Raw genomic sequence first — 23,758 nt, 5'->3', positions numbered from 1 at the left:
GGAATAAACAAATAGGCTAAGCACACTACTAGGCTGCACTATCTTGATGATAAGAATTGTAGGCCTAGTAATAGGCTAGTATAGTGGAATAATTACTCAACATTGAGACCACCGAGTTAACCACAGTTGTTATATACTCAACAATAACAATGTGTATTATTTATTGCTGCTAGTGACTCCATTTTCCATGTTATAAAGTGATTCTCTATTTTAAATATTTTTCTAGTAACTGAATAATAGCTATAGGCTACTCTAATTTGATGGTCTAAGTAAAAAAAAAAAGCCTTTCTTTAGGCTCCATGACCAACCCTTCTAAAGATGTAAACATAGTGGCAGAAATAGCATATATAGGCTTGAAATTCCATTGGTTAATTATGGCATTCCACTCTTCTCGCCCAAAACACAAGAGGACGAGACAGAGCGGAGCCGGGAAAAATGTGGATTTTGACGTTAAAAGCTGGTTGGTCCGAGGAAGGTAGATTGTCGAGGCTCGAGTGAGGGCCCAGCTATCGGATGTTCGTGTGATTGATAGCGTGCCTATCAAAATGCGGCGCTGAAGGGCCTTTTTAGGGTTGGGGGTTGAGGGCGGACGATGAAACCTGTAGCCTTTGCATAAAATCCTTTTGGATATGACTAATATCCTACTTTTGATAGAAAATAATAGCCTATTGTTCTATAAATAGGCTAGTTAATTTTGTTTTGAAATGCACGTCACTAATCAAACATTACAACGAAACAAAAAAAAAACATTACGTCTACAGCCTACTACTTGTGTCAGCTGCGCAATTATAGACTAGGCCTGCAACATAAAAGCCTGTAACATAACATTTTGTATTGCACATGTCTATTTCACACTTTTGCCCACTGCATCACAGCTTGGTAAATATTTATTAGAGAGTAGACTGGATTTAAACGGTTTGCCCTAAGAATAATCGTTACTTGTCATTTGAATGCATGGTTGGTGAGTAAACAGACCTCACATAGGCTACAACAGACCAAAGGATTCTTCACGAGAAGCTATGCAATTAAAGGGACATCTACAGCGACGTAAATCAGAAGAGGATTGGACACGCCGAAGATTTACAGTCCATCCGATTGCACTAGATAATTGTAACATGAAATTGGCTTGTTTCACGAGTCCGAAGTATGATAATTATGAATCATTTGACGTCTGTCCGTGTCAAGATGGCGTCCGAAATAGTATCAACTGGCTATCGTGATAAAGAGACGAGCTGAAACTGACCTGCTGCTGTATTATTTATAGAAGGATACAACTCATAGGCCAACTCAGACCTATAGGCTACATACTTTGTTTTCAGCCGGTTGAGCTCACCATCCTCAAATCAGTGTAAATGCAGTAGGAAGCAATAACCTGGTCCAATGTGCCAATCAAATGTGCTACGTTTTGATTCATCTTCTGTGCTATCCCAAAATAATATAGTTTGCAGGATGGCTGGTATGCCTAGGCCTACAATAGCAAAGCTTTTCATTTCCTTAATTGCACACCGCATACGATCAAAATGAGTGCGTATTGGTCAATACTGTTCTTTGTTCTCTTGTTTAATTCCCTCTAATAACAGCAGTGGACTGGACGTACAACATGATAGACTTCTCTAAGTGTGGAATAAGATTTTTCCCTGGTATTACAAACATCTGCGAACGATTACTTCATAAGACCCTCCTACCCAGTTTTTTTTCTCCCTGTAGTCCCAACGAAGGCGGGTAGACATGTTGACGTCGGATCAGATGGTTCGAAGCTATCCTGCTGCAACACTGAACGTAATGACGCGGTGCGTTCCCCTCGCAATCTGGAAAGAGGATCATTCTTAATGCATTTTTTTTCCTATCAAGCCCATATAGGAAAACTATGGCATCAATTAATTGACAAAGAAGTATGTCAGTATGTAGGGTTATGCATGTGTTTGTATTTTAAGGAGAGACTTTTGCAGAACTATTAAAGTGCAAAAGATGCACTCAAAACAGACTGCAGACGTACTATATATTTGTATTTTATTTATTTAACCTTTATTTAACTAGGCAAGTCAGTTAAGAACAAATTCTTATTTACAATGACGGCCTACTAAATGTAATCCACGTGAGTCAAAATCTTTCTATGATGAAGTTCGATCTAGATCGCTGTCCTCTGTTCAGACGTTGCAAGCATACATCAGTGGTTGCGTGCCACATCATCGACTGACAGATTGCACTAACATATGATGTGGTTAGCTGATAGGTAAAATACCTATCCAGGCGTTGTAAGATCAGGCAGGCATCAGCAGCGCCTGGGCAGAGGAACGAGCCCACTATCTACTGAGCTAGGCCTATGATTTGTCATGGTCCAGCACTAAAACAAAAGCCTATGAAACGTAGCATTATTGTGAAAAAATATATATTCCAAAAGTGTAACTTTTGATTCAAAATAAGATATGGCGCTGAAGTGGGGATATATTTAAATATAGCTGGGACAAATATGTGATTACTAAGGGGATGGGGCACAATCAACGAATGATCTACAGGGCAAAGACCGAGTGACATATTCACGCGTACATTTTTGTTTTACACATAATGAGAGTTAATACACATACAGCTAGAATTTGGCCACAACTAAAAAAAACATATGGCCACATCTTTATTGATCATTTAAAAAACACATTAAGACCAACAGAATATACTGAACAAATAAGTTGAATAATATGCCAGCACAACACATAAGAGCATTTTCCGACAATACAACCAACCCACTGGCCACAACATCAGTTCAACGTCTAGTTTTGATTTACATCTGTTTAAGTTGTTAATTAACGTGAATTCAACGTGAAACCAACAAAACATGTCACCAGGTCATTGAGGTTAAAAGTTGGGTGAAAAAAATACGAAAATCCCTGATGTTGATTACTTTTTTCATTTCCAATCAGTTTTCCACGGGATTCAACTTCATCAAATTGAATTTTTTGGTTGAAATTACAAATAACGTGGATTCAAACAGTTTTTCCCCCGTGGGGAGTTAGATGAAATCATGTTCATGTCTCAAGTTTGGTTCCATAAGACTGAGTGGCACGGGTTATCAGTGTTTTCAAAAGCATCAACTGGCACTGCAAATTGACTTTCAACAATGCATCGCTGTTAAATAAATATATAAAATTTAGGCTAGATGAAGGATGCATGTCTAGGCTGCAAGTGAAAATATTACTAGGTCAAGAGAATGACTTTATTCACCATGATAATTCAATGAAGGATAGGTAAAATCATGGCCTATATGCAACAACTAATGAACAAACAAACAAAATATTTGCATCCTTCAGTGTGAAACAACATTGCAGAATGGTTGTTTTTGCTTCACGTTTGCCGCGCATAAAGATGATGCTAACTTTTTAGAGATCGGGAAATCTGTTCGAGTCCAGAAGCATCTCTGGACTTGTGTGACCAGAATATTCCGCGACGCTTATCTGTGTGCCATCTCCAACCATTGCGAATAATACGTAAAATACATCCCCAAAAACAGACAACGGACCTGACAACAATTGACCTTTATGCAAAACTTCTTATATGCCTACTTTTACGCGCAATGTTGTGCGGAAGATCAGGCCTGTGCCCTGTGTTGCTGTCAGTTGTGACAGTTCCCAGATGGGGCCTGCTACTGTATGTGAGATTGAGTTTCTCACCAAAAAAAACTCCCTCTCCATCCAAACCGTCCTCAAAAACCTTCTCCAGGCACAGGTCGGTGCGCCGTCTCCCAGGACAGAGGCTATGTTGTCTTGTCGAAAAGCCCTGAGTGCTCGGCATGAAAGGAACCGCTCGGGGTCTCTGTATAACCGAGGCCATTATCAGGGGATGGGGAATCGACACGGGCTGTTGGAACACTGATGGTATTTCTTCCTATTAGAGGTCGCGGATATAACGAACCTTATCTAATCCATGGTAAGTAGTCTAAACTACGCGGATTTCATCATTTGTTTTGAATACATTTCAAGGGACACTTGAATTAATTGTGATATTTACCTTTTATTTTTGTTATTTAGGCTATTTCCTGTCTTGCCTACATGTGATGCACAGTTTTCAGTAATGGTGTTGATGGAAGTCAGTCAAAGTTGACGACGACGATGTAACTCCATAGTTATTGCATTGGCTACCATGTGGAGAGTTGTGCGCTTGTTTGCTCTTTGTAAGCCGCTCTGTTACCTTGTTATTATAATGTTAAGTAGGCTACACTGGAGTACCACTTTGACACGTTATAACACTGTAATACTAATAGCCTAATAATAATCACCATCATAATAATAACCCGAATAATCATCATAATAATCATAATAATAGCAATGCATTGTCCTTATCATTATATGCGTGATGATTATAATAAATATTCAAAAGACAAATCAGAAATGTATGGTTACTGAAATTCATGCAGTAACACAGGCCCATTTGTGTGTGCTAGCTATAGACTATATGTTGATGGTGCAGATTTTTCGACTTACACAAAATGAACAACGTTGTAATTCAATAGACTACTACCTTTTTAACGTATTCTTGAGGCGGAGCGGAAGTGCACATAGAACGTGTTATTGTTTTTACAGTTGAAAAAGCCTATAGACAATGAACAAGAAAATATAATTGAAGAGGGGTAATCTAAATGATGTGCAATGTAGGGTAGAAATATTACAAATGTGTGTTTTCGCATGGGTTCTCTTTATATATACGATATGCTACACCCATTGCTATATACAGAATGTGTATTAGGCAAATGACTATCCTACAATATCGTTCTGAAACACCCTGACTAATACTGCGTCCTCTATTCGCCTGTGGCGCGCGGCACTATGAGATCAAGTGAGAAGAGAGGAGGAGAGGCAGACCTCCCAAGTGGCTGGGGGTATGCGTGTCATTGTAGGGGACTCGGCTAACACTCCATTCATCCCGGCGAGCAGGAGGCGACTGTTCTGTTTTGTCGGTGATAAACATTTAAAACCGTTAATAGAGACCATAAATCCAGTTGGGAATGCTGCACGCAAAAACATTGACCGGAAAATGGCTGCGTTTACACACACACACTGCAGACTATACTACCATGTACGCCTCGCGTCAACATCGTTATTCTGGCCTTGGGGATTTAACAAAATACACCTTCAAACAATACATAACCCTACCCACAACCGTTTAAAAATGTAGGTAGCGCTTATTATGTGTTTCACAATAGGGTACAGTGCAATATATTAACCTACATTTAAACAAATATATAGGCTAGGCCTACTACTACGAATACGATTCCGTGAGGGAACATATATTTGCATGGATTGAGAGAGTTTGAAATGTAAATCTACCCAACCTCTCTGCTTGTAAAACTACTTATTCACGATTGACTGTTCACAGTGCATTGAGTAATGTAGGCCTATCATATCAAGGTGTGTGTGTGTGTGTGTGTGTACGTGTGTGTGTACGTGTGTGTACGTGTGTGTGTACGTGTGTGTACGTGTGTGTGTACGTGTGTGTGTACGTGTGTACCTGCGCTCAATGATGCATTTTTAGAAAGGTTGCTTTGCGTAAAGTTTGTTAGGCTATGCTAAAGTTCATGTCATTTATGGGTAAAGTTGATGTCATTTAAAACAATGTGCTCGTGTTTGTCTTTCTTATAGGCTATGGCGATATGCATTAGTGCTTCAATATTATCTGGAGCTCTGTGTCTTCGTTTTAAAAGGACTACATTTTAGACTTAGGTCTAATTCAATGTTCCCAGTTGGGTTTGTAAATAATTGGTGTCCAAATAAATAAGACTGGATACCGTCTATTAGCCATAATAGTTATGTTTTGTTAGCTAAACGCTGTGGATTGACACTGACTGACCTTGGCCAGATTCGAGACATTTTCTGCCATTTATTTATGTGGAAGGCGCGTCGCCGCGGCATGATGAACCGCCGCGCTAGTAGTGTAATATTTCTTCACTGGGAAATAAACAGACCAGGGACATCCCAGACACGAGTTACGCACAGTAGTAACCTTTTAAACTAACCAATTAAAGAAAGGAATAGACAGTGCCCGGATGCTGTTCGACAGGCCTAACCAAGGCAGCACTTGCGGCGGTGAATGTCTGGTCAACTTGGCTGGAATTTAAATTCAGACCCATATGGAATGGGAGGCGTATACAGCCTTCATCAAATCGATATCATAGGGTAATTTTTGCAAATTAGAAACTAACTATAGGCGAACGGTTAAATATTATTCGTTCAGGTTAATGCGTTAATATAGGACAAAATGATTTAACAAATCACTATATTCCAGGCTTTATTTGCCAGTGACTTTATTTTCTTTATCGCGCCATTGAATGCAGCATGCATGCATTATTATCCAAAATGTGGTGTTGAAGGCTACTTTGGAAGTACTTTGAAATCACAATAATAAAAAAAAATGTCATTTCGATGTGACAATACACATCAACAATTGAATACCTAAAATGCACATAGACCGAAATGCTTATAGGCCCAAGTGAACTCAACATTTTATCATCCATAAGAACCCTACAAATCAATGTCCATGCATTTCACATCACTGTACTTCAAGAAACAGATACAAGTCCAGCCCGCATTAGAATGATATAGCCTATACCGTTCACAACGTAAACATATTTTGAACACAAACCAATGAATAGCATAAGGTTGTAATGACGGTGCTTTAGGCACATCAGTGATAAGATAGACGGGGACTCGTTCGTAGGACTACAGCCTACTAACTGTTAAGATTATTGCCACTTGATCCCCATATGGGAGTCTTTCAAGGAATTAAAATAAAACAATACAAATGTCAAAGATGTTCTTCGGTTAATGTTTGTATTGATGTCTTTCTAAAATTAGGACTAAAATGGAAAACGGACACTAGATTTCAAATATAAACATTGTTGACGCGTTTCATGCTTATTTGCATTTTTTTTTTATGTGACATTATAAGGCAGGCAGTATTTGTACCACTAGTATGACCCAGTTTTTAAATGAAGCAGACAAAATGTATACGTCTAAACCTATCTGTAGCCAGAGGACTATCATTGCATTTGCAAAATCCTGTTAAATTACATGCAACATGCATGAGATAATACATCATATTGCAAATGCTTTTCAGGTCTATTGCCCTTCATTTTGGGTCCATGGACTGAAGGGGATTTTCTCTTGCTTGCTGTATGAGTGATGGCGAAGCAGCGGTCAAAAGACACCTAGATTATTAGGCTACCCCAAGAGGATATGATGTCATCCCTATTCGGACGAGGTTCATTGACTTCTTAAAGATGGTTCGATTAATCTCAGCATTTATATCTTCCGACGCAGCTGTAGCAACGCAGATGTCGCTGCAGGGTTTCCGCCAACAACTGAGAACAAATCATTCAAGTCCGTATTTGGCTGACAACTAATGCGCCTGGGGGTTAAAAATGAAAATGTACAAAAACCTGAACTCTTTCTGAGTAGCCTCGACAATTGATGGCAATCAATACAACTTATAATTGTGTAAATATGAATCTTGCAGCCATCACTATCGAATGCAGACAAAGGCCTCATCGGTTTGACCAGTTGAACATGTGATAGAGCGTATTATCGTACATCATACACTGTCCCTCTGTGACCAGTTCCCATGCATGGTATGTCAGTGCGTTTCTGACCGGGAGCGAGTTCAGCTATTTCCTTATCTGTCCGGTGGAAGTGGCCGGGATAACTAGGTCGAGATGACGGCATCACGCTGTGTAGGTCACAGCTTGTTTCCAGCCTGTGACGTAATACAATAAATATTTACACCCTGTGCCACCTTCCTCTGAAGATTAGGAAAGGGAATTCAGCAAAAAACGAAAGATGTCCCCTATCTTTCTCTCTAAGAGTTATGATCAGGGGCTTAAAGTCTAAACATTGAATTCAAAATGCAGAATAGTTTCCTGACCGATAACATTTATTTTTAGGACCAAAATTCTGCATATCAATGTAGGTTATTTTTTAGGGGCCCACATGACATTTTGCCATGCCAGACATTAAAATGTAAGGACAAACAACTGATTTTGTTCAACCCCCTACAAAGATCTTTAAGCTTATATCAACAGAGGCCATGCTGTGTCCTCTTAAAGACATGGAAAATCAGATCTCTGTAATCTAACACCATTGTTCTGTGCCATATCTGGCCTGAACGGCTACACTTTGGTGTTGTTACGCACCAGATTGTCTCTCAAAACATCAGCAATATTACATTGTTTTCATAAGACACAGCGTGGGAGAATAGGCTGTGCCTCCCACGAATTCACGTGAGAAAGCGGGTGCTTTCACACACACTTTCTCATTTTCTCTTTCTCGCTCTTTCTCTCCTGGATCATTAATGAGCATTAGGTCAGAGTGGAGCGGTGTTGTGATGGTGATGGTATAACCCCTGGATGGGTCCCTCCAGCCCCCGTCAGTCAGTCAGTTAGGGCCCTGTGAGGAGAAAAGAGGACGGTGCATCCGGGGCCAGGTTCATCTGTCATTCATCATGGGCAGTAATGGAGAGTTTCTGGAGAAGTCTGTGTCTAGCCTGCGTTAAACCACAGCGATGACAACCATCCACTTTCTACCCCCTCTCACGCCATCTCTCTCTCTCTTACCCTCACCGTCTCACCCTCCCTCCCTCCACATATGTTGCTAAGCTTTCCGAAAGGGTTCACCGCATTCTCCCTATCTGGTGCAGAGCCGGTGGACCCATATGCAATCTGCCATATTGAACGGGCACTAAGTTGGATCTATGAGTACCCTTTATTTTCTGTGTACATCAGTCCAGATCCAGTGAGAAACCAAACAACTGCTTTCGAGTTGAGGGTACACAAACGCACACATCCGACACCCACTATGCGGCCCAATGAATGCTTCCTTGTTTTAATTAGGCTGATGACGACGTCACCGTGTTATTTTGACTCTCCCAGAGTCCCAGAGTACTCCCATCAGCCATCACAAGCACATAGGGACCTGTCAGACAGGAAGATAATGGCCCTTTTCCCCACTGATTCATCCATCCACCGCCCCTGAACCTTGAACTCTGATATCCACATATACAGTGCCATCAGAAAGTATTCATACCCCTTGACTTATTCCAAATTTTGTTGTGTTACGTCATGAATTAAAAATTGATTACATTTATGTTTTGTCTCACCCATCTACACACAATACCCCATAATGACAAAGTTAAAACATGTTTACATATTTTTTGCCAGATTTATTGAAAATGAAATGCAGAAATATATCATTTACATAAGTATTCACACCTCTGAGTCAATACATGTTAGAATCACCTTTGGTAGCGATTACAGTTGTGAGTCTTTTTGGGTAAGTCTCTAAGAGCTTTGCACACCTGGATTGTACAATATTTGTCCATTATTCTTTGAAAAATTCTTAAAGCTCTGTCAAATTGGTTGTTGATCATTGCTAGACAACCATTTTCAAGTTTTAAGTTTAAGTCAAAACTGTAACTCAGCCACTGAGGAACATTCATTGTTTTCTTGGTAAGCAACTCCAGTGTAGATTTGGCCTTGTGTTTTAGGTTATTGTCCTGCTGAAAGGTGCATTCATCTCCCAGTGTCTGGTGGAAAGCAGACTGATCCAGGTTTTCCTCTGGGATTTTGCCTGTACTTAGCTCCATTCTGTTTCTTTTTTAATCATGAAAAACTCCCCAGTCCTGAATGATTACAAGCATACTCATAACATGATACAGCCATACATGATGCAGCCATACTATGCCTGAAAATATGGGGAGTGGTACTCAGTAATGTATTGTGTTGGATTTGCCCCAAACAGACACTTTTTATTCCTTCTTTTCACTCTGTCATTTAGGTTAGTATTGTGGAGTAACTACAATGTTGTTGATCCATTCTCAGTTTTCTCCTATCACAGCCATTAAACTCTGTAACTGTTTTAAAGTTACCATTGGCATCGTGGTGAAATCCCTGAATGATTTCATTCCTTTCCGGCAACTGAGTTAGGAACCATGCTCAGAGGGATATTCAATGTCTGCTTTTTTTTACCCATCTACCAATAGGTGCCATTCTTTGCGAAGCGTTAGAAAACCTCCCTGGTCTTTGTGGTTGAATCTGTGTTTGAAATTCACTGCTTGACTGACAGACCTTACAATTACAGTGCCTTCAGAAAGTATTCACACCCCTTGACTTTTTCAGCCTGAATTTAAAATGTATCAAATTTGTGTCACTGGCCTACACACAATACCCCATAACGTCAATGTCGAATTATGTTTCAATCATTTTTTTACTAATTCATTAAAAATTAAAAGCCAAAATGTCTTGAGTCAATAAGTATTCAACCCCTTTTTTATGGCAAGCATAAATACGTTTATTGGACTAAAAACATCACATAATAAGTTGCATGGACTCACTCTCTGTGCAATAACAGTGTTTAACATGATTTTTTAATGACCACCTCATCTCTTTACCCCACACATACAATTATCTGTAAGGGCCCTCAGTCGAGCAGTGAATTTCAAACACAGATTCAATTACAACATTGTAGGTCCTCCATAATACTAACCCAATTGACAGAGTGAAAAGAAGGAAGCCTGTACAGAACAAAAATATTCCAAAACATGCAAATCAATTCACTTATTGTCCTGAATACAAAGTGTTATGTATGGGGCAAATCCAATATAACACTTTACTAAGTACCACTCTCCATATTGTCAAGCATAGGGGTGGCTTCATCATGTCATGGGTATGCTTGTAATCATTAAGGACTGGGAAGTTTTACAGGATAAAAAAGAAACGGAACGGAGCTAAGCACAGGCAAAATCCAAGAGGAAAACCTGGTTCAGTCTGCTTTCAAGCAAACACCGGGAGACAAATTCACCTTTCATCAGGACAATAACCTAAAACATAAAGCCAAATATACACTGGAGTTGCTAACCAAGATGACATTGAATGTTCCTGAGTGGTCTAGTTACTTAAGTCGGCTTGAAAATCTATGGCAAGACTTGAAAATGGCTGTCTTGAAATGATCAATAACCAACTTGACAGAGCTTGAAGAATTAAAAAGTAATAATGTGCAAATATTGTACAATCCAAGGTGTACAAAGCTCTTAGAGACGTACCCAGAAAGACTCAGCTGTAATCACTGCCAAAGGTGATTCTAACATGTATTGACTCAGAGGTGTGAATACCTACATGAGATATTTCTGTGTTCCATTTTCAATAAATTTGCAAACATTTCTAAAAACATGTTTTCACTTTGTCATTGTGGGGTATTGTGCACAGATGGGTGAGAGAAAAAAAGATTTAACCCATTTTCAATTCAGGCTGTAAGACAAAAAAATTATGAATAAGTCAAGGGGTATGAATACTTTCTCAAGGCACTGTATCTGTATGTGTGGGGGTACAGAGATGAGGAAGTCTTCAAAAATCATGTTAAACGCTATTATTGCACACAGAGAGAGTCCATGTGACTTATTATGTGACTTGTTAAGCACATGTTTAGTCCTGAACTTATTTAGGCTTGCCAAATACATTTCAGATTTTACATTTTACAAAACATCATTACACTTTGACATTATGGGATATTGTTTGTAGGTCAGTGACAAAAACAATTCTCAATTTAATTCATTTTAAATTCAGGCTCTAACACAACAAAATGTGGAAAAAGTCAAGTGGTGTGAATACCTTCTGAAGGCACTGTATAACCTATAACCCCGACCGTAATCCCCCAGCTACCAGGCATTTGACACCAGTGCAGTAGTGAAATCCAAACTACACAGGTTAAGCCTGTATAATGCCTCACATTAGATATTGTTCTCTTTTTACTCAGATCAAAAGAGGGCTGTGAAAGTTCTCTATGGCTCGGCCAATCACTGGTCTCATGAGTATCAGGTTTCCCTTTCATCAAATCACAGAGCTGGAAAATCCACTCGGGCCTCTCGGGCTGGCCAATGACACAGAGGCTGCTGCCAAGCTGGCCAATGGGACAGAGGCAATTTTTTTGTGAGTATGTTTCCCAGAGCCAGCTGCCTCAGCACCAGTATACACTTACTTTCCCTTATGATTCATGAGATAATCATCTGGTGTAGCACTGCACTTCAGCTTTGCTTGGCCACGGTGCTGTTCAAACATGTGTGGAAATCCAGCAGAGTAGGTGTCCATTTTAACCTGTCTAGTTAATTAATGATCTCAAAGTTTGAAGAGGAGAACTTGAGGAATTGTTCCAAAATGCTGGGCTGCAACAAGATCTCATGGTTTAACCAATTTTGACTTCAGATTCTGACGTTAATCCACATTTATCCAAACGTCAAATATTGAAGTGGCTCCAAACATCACATTTCGAAGTTAAGTGTTAAGGTTTCGGATAGGGTTAAAACAAAAGTGTGTGTCTTCCACTGGGATTGAACACGCTACCTTCGGATCCGGAGTCATGGGATTACCTCTACTACTTGATGGTAATAGCGCTCACAGTTGCCCCTAGTGGCTGGGTTTGAAGGCATTTCCCAACATCCTCAAGACGTCCAATTTCGAAGTCAATCTTGAGCGATCTAGCTGTCCAATTTACATTTACATTTACGTCATTTAGCAGACGCTCTCATCCAGAGCGACGTCCAATGACGTGGCCCTGGTCCTTTCTAAGTAGTCTTTCTGTCCATGTTGTCATTTGATTTATAAGTGCTACTGATGAATTTAATTTCCACATTTCCTCTCATTTGAAACAAGTTAAGATGTTATGGTCTGTGCATGCCGTGATTGTTCATCAATAGGTTTCCTGGCAATTGGCTTCCTTGAAATTAGGCCTATTCTATAGTACCCTAGCGTGCTGCTTGACACAAAACGTTTTTCTTTCTAAATTGAATAAAGTACAAGTTGAACTGCTAATAATATGAATAATGCCATGTAATTATACAATTTATTACAATATTTATAAAGTTGAAAGGAGATACTGTATTATGCGTTGACATGATTAATACAGGCATTTGTATTACATGCCCAGATTGCAACAGTAGGGCTACCATTTGAACAAATAGAAAATGCAAATGTTTTTATATACATGAATAATAGATTAATAAATACATAATTGAATGAATAAATGAGCTTAGCTACATGTTTGGTGCATCCTCACTTAAATTTAGCAGATCTTTCGTTAGAAATGATCAAACTTGAGTGTGTTTCAATGCATAATTTATTAGCCTGAATTCTCTCATTTCGATGAGGCTATAGTTCACGTAGGACTAAATCTACAGTCTCATCAACTATATGGAAATTATGGGCTTAACAAACATTTCATTTTGGAATCATTGTGAGTATCGGTAGCGCACTTTTTTGATAGGCAATAGGCAGTATGGTTAGGCCTATATATTATTTCTAATTAGATCTAATATCCTCCATGAAATGAACCATATGTATATTATGAATTAGGTTGACAATGGTTATGGTTTTATGTTTTTATTTGGGGACAGGGATGTAGACTAATCATTTTTGGAGACAAAGTTGAAACTTTTAAATCAAACATCTTCGCTTGAGAAGACGATTTCATTTTTTTTTTTTTTTTTATACAATTGAGTTTAAATTATGGGCTATAGTCTACTGTAATCTGACGGACAACAGAAATTCGCAACATTTATGATTTCGATAGCTAACTCCTTGCAACTCACTTCTTTCCAAAATGTTTCCTTTTAAGCGCGCATAGACTACGTAGCGTATTGATTTAATGAGTGGGTGGCAGATTGATCTGCAACGGAGTGGCCCCTTGTTTATTGGTCGTCTTGTCCGTAGGGCTGAGAACCTGAAGTCTCTCCCGGGTGGCCCAAATTCCAGGTGCCCTTAAACTTCCACAACACCCCACTGCTTTCATTACTTGCTTCAGAATGGTTTTGATCATGTTTGCAACTAACATAAACCCTGACCACACACTTTTGGCGCCCTTTGGGTAAAAAGAAGGGCAATTTTTACCCTGCCCGGAGAGGGAGAACATCAAGAAGTTGACTGGTGGTCGCCATAGCCTCATACTGTCAGACATGAACATAACAGATTTTATTGTGTCTGCCTGCCACGTCATATTTCATAATTCGATGACTAAATGTCATACCAAAAAAAACATAATTAGTATCCACCTTGTGTAACAAGTTCTTAGGCTATTTAGTCTCCCGAGCTCATGAAGTCATGAAGCTCCCTACAATTAGTGTCAATTTTACACCTACGTGTAGTTGATGCATTATGCACTAGTCACACATAGGCTATAATAGGCTGTACTACGACTAATCAAAAAAATTGCCACAAAAGTAAAGGAAAGGTGGATACTTAGTCAGTTGTACAAATGAATGCATTCAACTGAAATGTTTCTGCCGTCTTTCCCTGTGGCTCAGTTGGTAGAGCATGGTGTTTGCAACGCCAGCGTGGTGTGTGCAACGCCAGGGTTGTGGGTTCGATTCCCACGGGGGGCCAGTACATAAAAACAAATAAAAAAATAAAAATACATGAAATGAAACGTATGAAATGTATGCATTCACTACTGTAAGTTGCTCTGGATAAGAGCATCTGCTAAATGACTAAAATGTAAAATGCATTTAACCCAACTCCTCTGAAAGTACAGAACTGTTCATCAGGTTACCCCATGCAGGACATTGCTAAAATACAGATGACGTTAACTACCAAAATAAAGGAAACACCAACATAAAGTATCATAATAGCCAGAACAGCTTCAATGCACCTTGTCATATATTCTACATGTTTCTTGAATCCTATTGGAGGGATGCGAAATCATTCTTCCATGGTAAATTCCATAAGTATGTGTTCTGTTGATGGTGGTGGAAAACACTGTCTCAGGCACCACTGCAGAATTTCCAAAAAGTGTTCAATTGTGTTGCGATCTGGGTACTGAGATGGCCATGGGATATGGTTTACGTCGTTTTTATGCTCATCAAACCATTCAGTGACCATTTGTTTCTTGTGGATGGGGGCATTGCCATCCAATGGGGGCATAGCCATGGTAGCCAAAATAACGGCACCTTGTTTTGGTGCAGTGACATGAAGTCATAAACATACAGACTAGACCTCCATCCCCCACCCCCCACTCACACACACCCAATTTACACGGTTTCCCTGTCTACTACTACTCCATCCCATAGACCAGCCAGTGCTCAACCCCCACACAGACACATCTAACCCTATCCCACCCCCATTGCCTCCCAGACAGCTGATAACCAGTGTTTTAAGATTCCTGCAATTTATCAGCAGCACTGGCCTGGTTACTGGCCAGCTCTCTCTCTCTCTCTCAGCTCTGAGTGCATTTAAAAGGGAGAGTTAGAGGGGAGTCTGCATGTGAAAACACTAATGTTGGGTCAACTTGTTTTAAAAGATGAAACACTCTTCTGTTGAGGGTAACTCTGCTCTACGTCCATTTTTGATTTGATGTGTCTGCTCTGCTAGAACCCCCTCTTGTGTCTGACATCTGCCTTCTAGGTACATTTCCTTTTCACAAATCAATAACAAAAAAATACATTATACAGTATTCTATAGAGCTGGTATTACACACACCCATGCATTATTTTCTCCCTCCCTCCCTCCCTCCCTCCCTCCCTCCCTCCATGTTAGCTACAGTAGCCTTTGCTCTCACATCTAAATACACTCACAGCCTCATGATGAGAGGAAGTATACAGCTAAGCCCTGCTTGTAAAGGGAATCTCCTCTCTTCTGACTGTTGCAGCCATGAAGCCTCTTGCCAGACCACCAGCAACAGGTTCTTGGGTTACACCACTAGATTACACTATCACTGGAGCCAGGGGCTCCATGTCAGCTCTGCTCAAATGGGACGGGACCATACCTCGGTTCACATATATGAGAAATATTTCAATACTTTGAGCGTTTGCTTAAGCCTATCTGGAGAGCCAGGTGGGCTGTTTTGCACTTTTGGGCCTTTTCTATTGGTTTTGTTGCAACAGGCAAGCTCAATAAATCACAGGTCTTTTTTTTAATGATTTCCAATAGTATTTGAACCGATAAGTTTGCGAGGCTCTCCCTCCCTTCAGCAGTCCTATTACAGCAGCTGTAATTAACCGGGGATCGTTTTTATGACATTGACTCCAACGTGCTGCTGATAGCAAATGTGCTCCTGGGAAGACAACTTTAGATCGCCATGTCGAATAGCAGCTCCTCTATTTCAACTAAGTGTACTCCTACTGTCTGTTGTGTTCGTTTTAACGTGTTTCTGAGTGGTAAATTGACCAATGAGAGAGAGCAGACTGCTCATATATTGGTCTCATATTGCAATATGACTCAGTCATAATGTGGTACTTTGGGTGTTGATATCCACATAAATCAACCAACACACACGATACACACCCAGGCGGGTGTCATATAGCGTCAACAAAGATTTGCTAGGACTGTCAAGTACACCCAAATCCTACAGATGTGTTTGGCTACAATTGTAAATGAAATTACTGCTCTATGAAATTTAAGAGCAATGAGTCCACTCCTGTGTTTGCTGTCACTATGGAAACCAGGGTGCCCCTGTCATAATTCATAACTCTACATTGCCATAGATTGCTGATGTATAAACTAGTTTACACACGCAATGCAACATGTAGGAAATCATCATAATCAACTGCATTTTCCGTCAATTATGTTTTGTGTAAATTAAAATGTATTGATTCTGTATTTATTTATACAATGATTTTACTCTGAAATGTAGAAGCATAATTCAAATTTCTGGTCTATAGAAAAAATAAACCATACTATGTTGAGCTTTTTCGATATAATTTACACGGTTTTCCTGGCGTTGGCTGCTCAAAACTCAATAAAAACAGATTGAAACAAAACGAAACAAAAGTCAGGAAAGAGGTGAGTGACATTTTCCAAGAAAACCACAACGATACAACTGTCAAAGTCCTTAGAATTCAGGATTACAGTGGAACACAAATCAAATTCACTACAGCCTCTCTGGGAAGACTCTTTCATTCTCCTTTACTGTTCAAGACCACTATTTCCACTGCTTATTGGAACTGTAAGGACATGTGAATGGTCTCATTTCAAGGGCAGGCTCACTTCACGGAACTTGTAATACAAGTCAATGTGATATGCGACTGCTAAGGCCCTGAATAACATAAAGCATATTTAGAAACCGAGGGTGAAATCTTGGAGACGTGCATATACAGGCAGTGACCCTTGATAACAGACAAGCCTGCAGTAAAAGTTACATTGACGCCTATAGAAAATGTAATATAAGTTGCAGCCATATTGTCTGACTCCACAGGGCACACTTGTGGATAGAGGAAATTATTCTTATTGGAATAACATTTATTCTAACCACAAACGTGGGGTGTAATTTCCTTCTCCACAAAGTGCTGTGGAGTTTTTCCAGATCCTTTTTTTTATGCAGGATGAGGTGTACGCAAATGTAGCTAAATACTGACCTCTTGTGGTTAAGAAATGGCTTCAATAAACACCAGCCTACTGACAAAGACGGATCTATTGGAGTTTCTGGCACTGGCAGTACAATTATTATCTTGTCATTTTTGATGGATTACATTGTATTGCACTTTACCCGAGGTCTGAATGTTTTTTCAAAACATATCGATAAATCTAATTTTCCATAGACAAAACAATCAATGGTCTTGCATTTCTCATTTTCTCCTCTCGCCCTCTACACTACAGCCAACCAACCAACCAGTCAGAAGAGAAACAGTCCAACTGAAGACTATGGAACCATGGAGATGGCGGCAAAACCAGCATATCACCATTCTGTCCTTAATAATCAACTCTAATATGTAGGCTACATATTGTTTGAGAAATTCATTTGTGAGTTAAAGGGACAATCTGCAGTTGAAACAATTACAAAGTGGACACGCCGCCTCTGTTTTGGTAAAAAGCTGAGGGAAGGGCATGGAGAAATGTAACCACTCTAAAAATGCATAGATAGCGCAATGGATGCAAGGACTGACCACCCAAGATATCAAAATAGTTTTAAGCATGTTTTGTAGCTAAATATGTGTATACCAATACAATTTGATTTGTTTGTTTACATTTGCAATGTTTACAAACAATGGAGTAAAACGAGCTTATATTTTGGTTCTGATGGGGTACGACAGTTGAACGAAGCTTATGAGGCATTTATAAGTTATATTCTTCAAGAATCAATGGGCAATGGGTATTCACACACCCCTTGACTTTTTAAACATTTTGTTGTGCCTTCAGAAAGTATTCATACCCCTTGACTTTTTAAACAATGTGTTGTGCCTTCAGAAAGTATTCATACCCCTTGACTTTTTAAACAATTTGTTGTGCCTTCAGAAAGTATTCATACCCCTTGACTTTTTACACATTTTGTTGTGTTACAAAGTGGGGTTCAAATTCTAAATTAATTGTAATTTTTTGTCAACGACCTACACAAAATACTGTAACATTTGTTTAAAAATTGCATGGAAAATAAAACACAAATTTATCTTGATTAGCTAAGTATTCAACCCCCTGAGTCAATACATGTCAGCATCACCTTTGACAGCTGTGTGCAATAATAATATGATGCAGCCACCACCATGCTTGAAAATATGAAGAGCGGTACTCAGTGATGTGTTGTGTTGGATTTGCCCCAAACATACAGTAATGCCTTGTATTCAGGACATAAAGTAACATTTCTTTGCCACATTTTTTTGCAGTATTTCTTTAGTGCCTTATTGCAAACAGGATGCATGTTTTGGAATATTTTTATCATGTACAGGTTTCCTTATTTTCACTGTCCTTTCGCATTTAGGTTAGTATTGTGGAGTAACTACAATGTTGTTGATCCATTTCTCCTATCACAGCCATTAAACTCTGTAACTATTTTAAAGTCACCACAAATCCTTGAGCGGTTTCTTTCCTCTCCGGCAACTGAGTTAGGAATGACGCCTGAATCTTTGTAGTGACTGGGTGTATTGATACACCATCTGAAGTGTAATTCATAACTGCCCAATGTTCAAAGGGATATTCAATGTCTGCTTATTTTTTTTACCCATCCACCAATAAGTGCCCATCTTTGCAAACCATTGGAAAACCTCCCTAGTCTTTGTGGTTGAATCTGTGCTTAACATTCACTGCTCGACTAAGGGGCCTTACAGATCAGTGTATGTGTGGGGTACAGAGGTGAGGTAGTCATTTAAAAGTAATGGTAAACACTATTATTGCACACAGAGTGAGTCCATGCAACTTATTGTGTGACTTGTTAAGCAAAGTTTAACGTCTGAACTAATTTACGCTTGCCACAACAAAAGGGTTGAATACTTATTGACTCAAGACATTTCAGCTTTTAATTTTTAGTTAATTTGTAAACATTTCTAAAAACATAATTCCACTTTGAGATGATGGTGTATTGTGCATACATCAGTGACAAAAAAATCTCTATTTAATCCATTTTAAATTCAGGGTGTGTGAATACTTTCTGAAGGCACTGTATCATTCATTTATAAATCCACAAATGGATGTACAGGTGTGGGATCTCAATTTCAGCCAGTTGGCTACAGCATGAAAATAATCCTGCAGCAACAGGAAATGTGAATTATGTGGATTAGAATTAACAGACATTTTTGTTGGGTTTGATAGATTTTTCTTAGGGCAAATCAAGTCTGATATTTCTAAGTGGAAATGACTAATTTTAGAAGCCGTTTTAACGAATATGACTAACTCTGTGAAGTCGCTATTGTGAAAATGTACCACAAGATGGTGCTATATCCCTAACAATCACTTGAAGAGTACAGGTAGCCTCAATCAATACCATTTACACTGAACAGAAATATAAATGCAACACGTAAAGTCCTGGTCCCATGTTTCATGAGCTGAAATTAAAAATCTCTGAAATTTTCCATATGCACAATTAAGCTTATTTCTCTCAAATGTGCACAAATCTGTTTACATCCCTGTTAGTGAGCATTTCTCCTTTGCCAAGATCATCCATCCACTTAACAGGTGTGGCATATCAAGAAGCTGATTAAACAGCATGCTCATTACACAGGTGCACCTTGTGCTGGGGACAATAAAAGGCCACTTTAAAATGTGCTGTTTTGTCACACAAACACAATGCCACAGATGCAGATGCATCCATTGCAGTTTCCACTTTAAACAAATCAAGCGGTATTTACTTTGTGTTATACAGCCACCGAAAACTGAGAAATGGCCTTTCGGGGCTCTGAAAGTATATCATACTCAATAAAAGATGGTATTTTGCGGTTGATGCTTAATGATGTAATTAGCACTGTAGTGGGTGTTTCATGCTCTTCTATGGGTGGGCCTTGTTTCATTGGAGGATCAGATGGGTTGATGTCAAAACTAGTTTATTAAGACACATTTTATATTTTGATTGGCCTATAATAGCTCAATAAGTATGGGAGACCAGGGATGCTTGTAACACAGGATAGTTCTAACATTCAATATCTCCAATCAGGAACAAGCTAGAATCATGTGACTCACTGTGCACATGCTCAGTTTAGTCCTCAACCCTCATGAAGAAGCAAGAGGTAAGAAAGTACTTTTTTTAACCAAATTTGTTTTTGTGATGGCATCACCTGCTTTGTAGTTAGAGTGTATAGTGAACAAAAATATAAACGCAACATGTAAAGTGTTCGTCCCATGTTTTATGAGCTGAAATAAAAGATCCCAGAAGTTATCCATCTGCACAAAAAGCTTATTTCTCTCAAATTGTGTGCACAAATTTGTTTACATCCCTGTTAGTAAGCGTTTCTCCTTTGCCAAGATAATCCATCCACCTGACAGGTATAGCATACCAAGAAGCTGATTAAACAGCATGATCATTACACAGGTGCACCTTGTGCTGGGGACAATAAAAGGCCACTTTAAAATGTGCAGTTTTGTCACACAACACAATGACACAGATGTCTCAAGTTTTGAGGGAGCATGCAATTGGCATGCTGACTGCAGGAATATCCACCAGAGCTGTTGCTAGAGAGTTGAATGTTAATTTCTCTACCATAAGCTGCCGCCAATGTCGTTTTAGAGAATTTGGCAGTACTTCCAACCGGCCTCACAGCTGCAGACCACGTATAACCACGCAAGCCCAGACCTCCACATCTGGGTTCTTCACCAGCGGGATCATTTGAGGTGGTGCTGAGGAGTATTTCTGTCTGTAATAAAGCCCGTTTGTGGGGAAAAACAAATTCTGATTGGCTGGGCCTGGCTCCCCCGTAGGTAGCCCCGGCTGCCAAGTGGGTGGGCCTATGCCCTCCAAGGCCCACTCATGGCTGCACCCTTGCTCAGTCATGTGAAATCCATAGATTAGGGCCTAATGAATTTATTTCAATTGCCTGATTTCCATAGAAATGAACTCTAACTCATTCAAATATTTTAAATTGCTGCATGTTGCGTTTATATTTTTTGGTCAGTATATATACATTTTACACAGATTGCAGTCTGCTGTCAAGAAATACTAGGGGAGACCAGGGATGGTTGTTACACTTTTTGCATTTTTTGTCAATTTTTCTGAGATTGTTTGAGCTACTACATTTAAAATGTGATACAAACAACTACTATTTGTCTGCTACAAATTGGTATAGGTATCATCTCTCTAAATCAAACAGACACGGTGTGACTTCAGCTGTCTCAAATACATGGTGTGGAATATCACAATTTACCCCACCTCCCGGGTCAGTTGTAACAGGGCTTGTGGTGAAATGTAATAGTTTGAAAATACAAATCATGACACTCAACGAAATATTGAAAGTCTTTATTGAGAACATGAGAACAACCTTGCCATGTTTAACAATTTGTATGGCAGAAATAATGAAATAACAATAGAAATCATACATTAAAAAAAAAATTACGCTCCATTACCTGGCCCTTCTCAACCAAAAGCAACATCTGACAACTAAACAACGATATCTGAACTAAAAAATAACATGTTTGTGGTGTGTGTGTGTGTGAGAGAGAGTTTGAGAGAGAGAGAGAGAGAGAGAGAGAGAGAGGTGTGTAGCTATTAGGTAACTTCAATTTTAGCTACATGTTAAAACTTTAGCATTGCTATCTTACACTGAACAAAAAAATAAAACGCAACATGCAACAATTTCTAAGATTTTACTGTGGATCAGAAAACCAGTCAGTATCTGGTGTGACCACCATTTGCCTCATGCAGCGCAGCGCAACACAGGCTGTGGTTGTGTTGATTGTGGCCTGTGAAATGATGTCCCACTCCTTTTCAATGGCTATGTGAATTTGCTGGATATTAGCGGGAACTGGAACACTGTTGTACATGTCGATCCAGAGCATCCCAAACATGCTCAATGGTTGACATGTCTGGTGAGAATGCAGGCCATGGAAGAACTGGGACATTTTCAGCTTCCAGGAATTGTGTACAGGTCCTTGCAACATGGGGCTACGCATTATTATGCTGAAACATGAGGTGATGGTGACGGATGAATGACACTGCAATGGGCCTCAGGATGTCATCACGGTATCTCTGTGCATTAAAATTGACATCGATAAAAAGCAATTGTGTTCGTTGTCCGTAGCTTATGCCTGCCCATACCATAACCTCACCGCCACCTTGGGGAACTCTGTTCACAACATTGACATCACCCACACAACGCCATACACGCTGTCTGCCATCTACCTGGTACAGTAGAAACCAGGATTAATCTGTGAAGAGCAAACTTCTCCAGCGTGCCAGTGGCCATCAAAGGTGAGCATTTTCCCACTAGTCGGTAACGACGCTGAACTGCAGTCAAGACCCTGGTGAGGACAGCGAGCACGCAGATGAGCTTCCCTGAGACAGTTTCTGACCGTTTGTGCAGTAATTTTTCTGTTGTGCAAACCCACAGTCATCAGCTGTCATCAAACCCACAGTCATCAGCTGTCTGAGTGGCTGGTCTCAGATGATCCCGCAGGTGAAGAAGCCGGATGTGGAGGTCTGGGCTTGCGTGGTTATACGTGGTCTGCAGCTGTGAGGCCGGTTGGATGTACTGCCAAATTCTATAAAATGACGTTGGAGGCGGCTTATGGTAGAGAAATTAACATTAAATTCTCTAGCAACAGCTTCGGTGGACATTTCTGCCGTCAGCATGCCAATTGCATGCTCCCTCAAAACTTGAGTTATCTGTGGCATTGAGTTGTGTGGCAAAACGGCACATTTTAGAGTGGCCTTTTATTGTCCCAGCACAAGGTGCACCTGTGTAATGATCATGCTGTTTAATCAGCTTCTTGGTATGCTATACCTGTCAGGTGGATGGATTATCTTGGCAAAGGAGAAACGCTTACTAACAGGGATGTAAACAAATTTGTGCACACAATTTGAGAGAAATAAGTTTTTTGTGCGTATGGACAACTTCTAGGATCTTTTATTTCAGCTCATAAAACTTGGAACCAACACTTTACATGTTGCATTTATATTTTTGTTCACTATACATCAAACATATCTACACACACTAGTTATAAAGCTCATATAAGTTTGGTGACTCTAACTACAAAGCAGGTGATGCCATCACAAAAACACATTTGGTTTAAAAAAAGTACTTTCTTACCTCTTGCTTCTTCATGAGGGTTGAGAACTAAACTGGGCATGTGCAGTGAGTCACATGATTCTAGCTTGTTCCTGGTTGGAGATATTGAGTATTACAACTATCCTGTGTTACAAGCATCCTTGGTCTCCCATACTTATTGAGCTATTATAGGCCAATCAAAATATAAAATGTGTTTTAATAAACTATTCTTGACATCAACCCATCTGATCCTCCAATGAAACAAGGCCCACCCATAGAAGAGCATGAAACACCCACTACAGTGCCAATTACATCATTAAGCATCATCTGCAAAATGCCATCT

The 23,758-nt window shown here is 39.6% G+C and overlaps 1 long non-coding RNA gene across 1 annotated transcript; it reads left to right on the top strand.

Annotated features, from left to right (window-relative positions):
* Positions 1-3,632: 3,632 nt before the first annotated feature.
* On the top strand, positions 3,633-20,157 carry LOC145878610 (uncharacterized). Its single transcript, XR_014392102.1, has 2 exons — positions 3,633-3,918; positions 17,612-20,157. It is a non-coding gene; the product is annotated as an uncharacterized LOC145878610 (long non-coding RNA).
* Positions 20,158-23,758: the final 3,601 nt, after the last annotated feature.

This window comes from Salmo salar, chromosome 04 (assembly GCF_965601325.2).
Source record: "Salmo salar chromosome 04, fSalSal1, whole genome shotgun sequence".
Classification (NCBI taxonomy): Eukaryota; Metazoa; Chordata; class Actinopteri; order Salmoniformes; family Salmonidae; genus Salmo; species Salmo salar.
Note: the sequence above shows the minus strand (reverse complement) of the source record. Positions and strands in the feature narration are given on the sequence as shown.